Source organism: Triticum aestivum, chromosome 2A (genome assembly GCF_018294505.1).
Source record: "Triticum aestivum cultivar Chinese Spring chromosome 2A, IWGSC CS RefSeq v2.1, whole genome shotgun sequence".
Taxonomy (NCBI): Eukaryota; Viridiplantae; Streptophyta; class Magnoliopsida; order Poales; family Poaceae; genus Triticum; species Triticum aestivum.
In genome coordinates, this window is record NC_057797.1 from 18,630,639 (window position 1) to 18,639,167 (window position 8,529).

Genomic DNA, 8,529 nt, shown 5'->3' on the forward strand with positions numbered 1-8,529 from the left:
GTTATTTTCACTGTTCCACCGCAGCACGTTCAACGAGGCGGTTTCCTTGGCACGTCTTGTCGAAGCAGAGATTGTGTGCCCCTTTTAACGGGATTCTCATTAATACGGTCGTGGGTAACCCAACCGTGCCTGTTTAGCACGTCTTGCCTTAATTATTGGCTAGTCCAAAACGGTTTCGGGGAGGACTCTTGGTATTCTACCTCTTTATAAAGAGACCAAGGCCCCGTCCCCCCTCAAAGCGCACTCACCCCTCGCCTCGAGTTCCAACTCCCTAGGCCTCCAGGTTCTAGGCGCACCGGATCTTTTAACAATGTCCAGCTCCGACCTCCAGGGCCGGTGGATGCCTTCCTCCGTCACCGAGGAGGACATATCAAAGTTGAGGGAGGCTAGGTTCATAACCAGCGAGATTTCGCATAGGTTGCCTGTCCGAGGACAGGTGATCCCAAGCCCTCAGCCTGGTGAGAGCGTAGTATTCGTCTCCCACTTCCTTCGGGGCCTAGGCTTCCCATCGGATCCCTTTGTAAGGGGGCTGATGTTTTACTATGGGCTGGAGCTCCATGACCTAGCTCCGGAGTCCATCCTCCACATTTCCTCCTTCATAGTTGTGTGCGAAGCATTTCTCCATATCACCCCTCACTTCGGATTATGGCTCAAGACCTTCAAGGTGGAGCAGAAGATAATCGAGGGGCGTCACCTAGAGTGCGGAGGCATCGTCATAAAAAGGATTGCCAATGCACCATGGCCCAAGGGCGCCTTTCCCGAAGAGCTCGGTTTATGGCAACAGGAGTGGTTCTATATCACCTCTCCTCGGGGCACCACCTGGGTGGCGCCTCCAGCCTTTCGGCCGGGCCCCCCACCATGTTTAATATCGTGGATCAGCACGGAGTTAGATCGGGGCCTGCCTGGAGATGTTTCTCTGTTGCAGGGCCGCATAAGGGATCTCTTGAAGGGAGACCTCAACTTGGTCAAGGTGACCCAAGTTATGCTGATTCGCCGGACTCTGCCCGGCCAACGCCGCCCGCTCCGCTTATGGGAGTTTAACCCAGAGGGGCCACGAGTTCTCCAAAATTTCATGGGCGCGACGCCTATGGAGATGCATAAATTGTTCTTTGGACCGCAAGAAGCGAGTCCGGACTTGACCGAGGATGCTGGTTTAAGCCGCAACCGGCCAGATACTAAAGTAGGTAACCCTACGTCCGGATCCTTCATCCGTATAATTAACCTGCTTTGTTAATCACCTTATCCCTATTATGCAGGAATGGATAGCGAAAGCGAAGCTGATCCGGTGTCCGGCCCCCCTCCCCGAGACTAGACTAGATCCAGTGCTTATCCGGATGTTGGAGGTAGCGCCTCCACAAGGAGGCGAAGGGGCGAACAAGGGAACCACGGCCTCTTCGAAAGAGGCCATTCCAAAGGAGGGAATCGACAATTCCTCTCTTCGGGGGAAGAAGAGGGCCACCTCTGACGACCCGAAGGTCCAAGCTCCAAAGCGGGGGAGAATATCCACGTCAGAGGACCCGAAGCCGAGGAGCCCCTCGGCCGGACTAAATCCTCAAAAGGAACAGCCCTCCATCGAGCCGTAAGTAAAAATAGAGTTTGTTCTTTTAAGAGAAATCTTTAATTTATGCTTTAAGAAGCTTTAACCGAACTTTTACCTTGTAGTTAGGATTCCGACCCTTCTCAGCAGAACTCGTCATCGGGGGACCTCCTTCCAGAGATGATAGAAAGCGGAATGCCTCCCCCTTCCACACCGCCTAGCAAGGCGGGTGACGCTGAAGTGTCGTCACAGAGGGTCGTTCCAGATCAGGCAGAAGGTGGTCATACGGCCCCCCGAGGTTCTCCGTGTCCGGCCTCCGAAGAAGGCCATGGGACGAGTCCGGCACCATCTGGTGTTCGGTCGGAGGAGCTGAAAGTTCTGCTGGGCCGAGCCTCTGTTACAGAGGAACACCGTGTGTTGATGCACACGGTTATTGAGAAGATTTCAGCTGCGGAAAGCGGGCTGAACGAGGCCGCCAAGAGTTTATTGGCGGGCCTGGAGGTACGTCTTTAAATAACGAACAACAATTTGCGCATAATAACATGCGTCCTGTGTAGATAGTAGCCCCTGAGACTCTGTGTGGCGCAAAGATGTGCGGCGCGCAGAGGATCTTATTCCCAGGCCCTTTAAATGGCATCTGTTTATGCAGATGGCTAATTGTCCGGAATCAAGCCGGACTCGAGAGTTGACCGAAGTGAAACGGCAACTTGATGTGGCAGAAGCCGACATCGCGCTTGTTAACAAGCGGCTTGATGATGCTCAAGGTACGTATGATTAATTGGCGACTGGTAGTAAGAGTAGCTTTATGTAAGTATCTTACCTTATAAATGCTTGATGCAGATGGTGCGGCGGCCGTAGAAGGACTTAGAGCCGAACTTGCCAAAGCCAAGGAGCAAGCCAGAAAAAGCGACGCGGCTGCCAGGAGAGCCCGCGAAGAGCTGAAAGCCGAACAGGCCTCCCATTGCCGAAGTAAAGAAATGATGGCTGATCTTACTGAGAAGTTAAGAAGTGCTGCGGACCGTTGCAAGCTTCTTGAAGAGGAAGGTCGAACCAGGCAGACGGACCTAGAGAAGGCCGTTTCTAACGCCAAGGATGCTCGCTCTGGTATGAGAGCGGCAAAGGAAGAGCTGCGTCAAGCCGGACTGATTGCGGATGGAAAGCCCTTCCTGCTGCGGAGAAAATTTTGTGATCCGAGGTTTGCCCCGTTGGACGGAGCATGGAGCGTCGAGGACACCTATCTGGATTTGGCGGCGAGCGCCGCTGATGCGACCAGGTACTTTCAAGGGAAGAAAGATCATGAAGTGGAAAAACTCTTCTGGTCGCAGTTCGCCAATCCAGAGCGTCCACTGGCTGTGGACGATCGCCTGGCCCAATGGGCCGAGCTGAATAGGTTGTCCGGACTTGCCATGAGCTATGCCATGGATCGCCTGTGTCCGGGGGGATCGAAGCCGAAGAGCTATTTTAGCTTGGTGCAACAGTTCCTTGACGTGATGCCTCGGGTTGAAGCTCTGAAGAGGTCAGCTTGCACGGAGGGCGCTCGGTTGGCTCTTGCCCGTGTTAAAACATATTGGGCGGATATGGAGCCTACCGTTGTCGCGTCCCGTGATTCAGAAAGAAGCCCCATGCCTGCCGAACACTATTTCGAGGAAGTCCTCGCGGGCGCACGTATAATAGAGACGCAGTGTTCGAAGGATGCTGCCTTATGATAGCGCATGTAGTCATAAACTAGTAGTTATATGAATTGTAATGACGTATTTTTAGACTTGTGCCTTCAAGTATGAATAACCTCTCCTGTGCGGCCGTTTTCAATTTATATTCTGAAAGATTGCAGTTGTTGGCTTCAACCCCCACGCACATAATGCGGGGGTGCGCGCGGAAAACACATTCACACTTAATCCAACGTCTTGGTCCTACAAAGGAAGTGATTGTGCCACGGGCCAGGAAACCGGACTATAATGCTTTAACACTTTCACTTAGCCATAGGAGCTTGATAGTGGGACTCTTTAGGTAGCCCTGAAGTGGCCACTGCGTTTATCCGAATTCGGGACGCATGTTTGCCTGACCGGGAAGCGGCCCTTCGTCAAAACGGAGGAGTTCGATAAACCCCTATGAGTCATCGAGTGGCGACCAGTCTCTCGCTACATCATGACAGTCGGTTTTCGGCTTTCTCTACTGAGGCGCTCGTCCGGCCGAACCGGGGCGCAATCGCAGTAGTTCTCCTGGAGCTACCTTAGCCGACAGAACGGAACTTAAGGCGGCCGAACACAGGAGCCGGGCAACCCAACATATGACCAAAATCATGACTCGGAGCTGATGCATATAATGCCAAAACTCGCGACGCCGAACACTCCCTAAGGTGTTCGGTCTTTTGCGGGCGTGTGCGGAACAGCGCCCCTCCTTTTTTATTGAAAAAAAGAAAAAAAGCCCCTCGTGTCCAGGTACGAGCAATAATCCTGACGTGGCCACATGCCAAGACGCCAGTTTCCTCCTTGGTTATAGTGAAATAAACCAGGGGATGTATAGCAGCAAGAGACAGTAAAAAAGGTTTACGCAGGGTCTTAATCTAAAAAGAATCCTTTTTTACGGGTCCCTACTGCACGTCTGCGCCTGTGTCTCCGCTGTGTCGTATCCTGGACGGGCGCCGTACGACGTTCATCTGAAAAGAGAGGAACTAATCTGAAAATAGGTCGTGCGTGATAAAAGTAAATAAAAGCAGAAAGTGAAATAAGATCGAGCGTTATTGTCTCTTTGTGCAGCCCCTGGTGTGGCATAATGGGCCATAGGGATGACGGGCTGCTGCCGAACTCATGGAGTCCGGGTTCGTGGCCTTCGGTGGCTTGAAGTCGTTTTGACCGGCGAGGTCGTTTTATTGTGCGTCCGTTTAAGCGGCCGCACAGTCCTCCTTGTGGAGGGAGTGTATTTTAGTACGCTCCTTTTAAGGAGATAATGCCCTGAGGACCGGGCATCTTTAGCGTGAGGGACGCATAATGCGGTATTGCGTTGAATCGAGCGAAAGCTCCGCGTCCCAGCAGTGCTTGATAGCGTCTGGAGAATGGGACTATGTGGAAGATGAGCTTTTCGCGACGAAAGTTATTGGCCGAGCCGAATATTACCGCCATCCGGATAAAACCCATACAGTGGGTGTCCGGGCCGGGTGCTACTCCTTGAAAGGAGGTATTACTGTGACGAATGCGTGTTGGGTTGATGCCCATGCTGCGAATTGTATCCTGGTATATTAGGTTTAGTTCGCTGCCTCCGTCCATAAGGACGTTGTTAAACTGGAATCCGTCTATTATTGGTTTAAGCACCAAGGCAGTCCAGCCTGCATGTTTGATATTACGAGAATAATCAAACTGATTGAAAGTGATTGGTTTGAGAGACCAGTGGCGGGACTTCCTAGGGATAGGCTTGAATGCGCGGACCTTTATGGGTTTCGCATGCCTTGTTGTGTGAAGTGAATTCACTGTTTAACTTCTTGTGGGAAGTTCTTCTGCTTCCTGGTTTGCTGCTTTGGAGGTTCATCCTCTTCTTCTCTTGGTGCATCAAGCCCCTTGTGTTCGGCGTTAAGTCGTCCGGATTGTTTGAAAACCCAACAATCTCTGTGGGTATGATTAGCGGGCTTCCCAGGAGTACTGTGTATCTGACATATCCTGTCCATAATTCTCTTTAGACTGGACGGATCCTCCCTGCTATCTTCAAGGGGTGTCTTTGTTTGATTTTGCCGTGAGCCTTTGAATCCGGCATTGACTGCCGTGCTCTTCGGACTTTTCCTTTTGATTCGGCGATGATCTTTATTTCGCCGTGGTTTCCCGTTTCCATCCCTGATTTCAGATGTACTTGGGTCGCTGGGGTTGCATCGCGCCAACCAGCTATCCTCTCCCGCACAAAAGCGGGTCATGAGACTTGTGAGTGCGGCCATTGTTCTAGGCTTCTCTTGGCCGAGGTGTCTGGCTAGCCATTCGTCTCGGACATTGTGCCTGAAAGCCGCTAGGGCTTCGGCGTCCGGACAGTCGACTATTTGATTCTTTTTAGTAAGGAATCTGTTCCAGAACTGCCGAGCTGATTCGCCGGATTGCTGAGTTATGTGACTGAGGTCGTCGGCATCCGGGGGACGGACGTAGGTCCCTTGAAAGTTTGCCCGGAAAGCGTCCTCGAGCTCTTCCCAACTTCCGATTGTGTTTTCAGGAAGGCTTTTAAGCCAATGCCGAGCTGGCCCTTTAAGCTTAAGGGGTAAATATTTAATGGCGTGGAGATCATCTCCTCTGGCCATATGTATGTGGAGGATATAGTCCTCAATCCAGACTCCAGGGTCTGTTGTTCCGTCGTATGCCTCTATGTTAACGGGTTTAAATCCCTCCGGGAATTCATGTTCCAGGACTTCATCTGTGAAGCATAAAGGGTGTGCGGCGCCCCTATATCTGGGTGTGCCGGATTCTGACAGTGGGTTTTGTGCGTTGCTTGCGAGAGCTTGCTTTTTTGGCCCGTAAATGGACCTGGCTGGGCCATGACGCGAGCCCTTTATCGGGTCGCATGCCGCATCTAGTGTGGCGCCGTTTGCCGTTTTGTAATGGCCAAAAGGTCGTCTATCCGACCGAGCAGCCTTTTTGATTTTTGAGTTCGGGGGCTCTATGGCCTCCTGGTCGAACTCGGGCAGTAGCTTTCTCTTTGGGTAGCTTTTTGTTCGGCGGCTGCCGCCGTATTTGTCTGCGGTCTTGATCACTTTGCTCCATCTTGTTTTGAGTGCATTTTCCGCCGTCTTTAGCTTTTGCTTCTGCTTTTTTAGGCTACGTGTTGTAGCTACGAGCCTTTCTTGGAGGTTTTTCTGCTCCATAACTTTGTCCGACGTGGTATCGTCCGGAGTTCTGTCACGACCGGGGGAAGACTGTTCGTCCTCTCTCCCCGTGTTGCCCTGTTCGGACTGCTGTTCGGGGACGCGCTCGTCCTCTACTGGGTCGTCCTACTCTATGGCTGGATTCTGATCGAGGTGGGGTTTAGCTCGGCGTTTGCGTCGCCGTTTCGAGTGCTTCTCGAAGGGTTTATCCTTCCTTTCGCCCCCGTTTTCCTCATCATTTGTATTTTTTGGTGTATCCACCATGTATACGTTATTGAGTGTGGTGGATGTCCAGCGCCCGACGGGTGCTGGTTCCGGTTCGTCTCCGTGTTCGTCGTCCATGCCGTCGAATTCTTGGGAGTCGAAATATAGCATGTCGGTTAAATCATCGACAGTGGCTATTAAGTGGGTGGTGGGCGGGCTTTGAACTTCCTCGTCATCCGAATCCCAACCTCGCAGGCCATAGTCCGGCCTGGGCTCCCCTGACAAAGAGAGAGACTTGAGTGAGTTTAGTATGTCGCCGAAGGGCGAGCACTGAAAGATATCTGCGGCGGTGAACTCCATTATGGGCGCCCAGTCGGATTCAATAGACGGGGGCATGAAGGGCCCGGAGTCCGGAGAAGAGTCCGGCTCCTTGGAGTCATGGGCAACGCGGAGTGTGGGGCTGGTGTTCGGCTCAATCGCCTTCAGCGTTGCATCCCCTGAGGTGACGTCCAACCGTTCTTCCTCAACGAACGCCTCGGGCGCCAAATCGAGGATCGGGACCGGAGGGTGTGCGGCCTCCAGGGCATCGTTCGGAGGTAGAGCTATATCATGTCTCTCCTGGCAGTGCGGCGCGCTTGACTGTGGCTCGAATCCGTCGAAGATCGAGTCTCCGCGGATATCCGCCGTATAGTTTAGGCTTCCAAACCTGACTTGATGGCCAGGGGCGTAGCTTTCGATCTGCTCTAGATGGCCGAACGAATTGGCCCGCAGAGCGAAGCCGCCGAAGACGAAGATCTGTCCGGGGAGAAAAGTCTCACCCTGGACCTCATCGCTGTTGATGGTCAGAGGAGCCATCGGACCTGAAGGCGACGGCACAGAGGAACTCTCAATGAAAGCACCAATGTCGGTGTCAAAACCGGCGGATCTCGGGTAGGGGGTCCCGAACTGTGCGTCAAGGTCGGATGGTAACAGGAGACGAGGGACACAATGTTTACCCAGGTTCGGGCCCTCTCGATGGAGGTAAAACCCTACGTCCTGCTTGATTAATATTGATGATATAGGTAGTACAAGAGTGGATCTACCACGAGATCAATGGAGGCTAAACCCTAGAAGATAGCCTACGGTATGATTGTATGAAGATTGTTCTCAATCGTTGTCCTACGGACTACAACCCTCCGGTTTATATAGACACCGGATAGGGTTAGGGTTACACAGAGTCGGTTACATTGGTAGGAGATCTTGAATATCCACACGCCTAGCTTGCCTTCTACGCCAAGGAAAGAACCTTCCGGACACGGGACGGGGTCTTGTATCTTGTATCTTCATAGTCCTGGAGTCCGGCTGAAGGTATAGTCCGGCTAGCCGAACACCCCCTAATCCAGGACTCCCTCACCGGGCAAACCCAACATGTGACCAAAATCATGACTCGGAGTCGATGCATATAGTGCTATAAGTTCGGGGTGCCGCACGGGGTAAAGTGTGCGGACTCTCACGACCAGATAAAAAGGGTGATGAAGCCCCTGGCGTGGTTTGCCGTACCATAGTGTACGGGTGCCATCATGTCTCGAAATGAACATACATATATAAAAATCATAATGCAAAAAATAGACTAAAGCTATGCATTGTTTATAAAAAAGGCTGTTTACTCAAGCCAAATGATACAATGAGTACAATAAGCGAAAAAGGGTTTAGGCCATGTGACATGTCCTGACCAGGCGCTGGCCGCGGAATTTAGATACAGTTATATTTCTCGAAATAGAGACCACCTGAAAGTTCCATAGTGCGGTGTTGCTTTATCTGCTGTCCTGGGTCTTGTATCGTCTGTGCGGCGCTTGTCGCCGAACGGGTTGTCCAGAATGTGAAGTCCTGAAAGTAAAAAGGTTAAAAATTTCGGCTGCCCCTAGTACGTTTGACGCCGTATTGTGAGCCTGCCGTGAAAGTGCCACTTTTCCCCTGC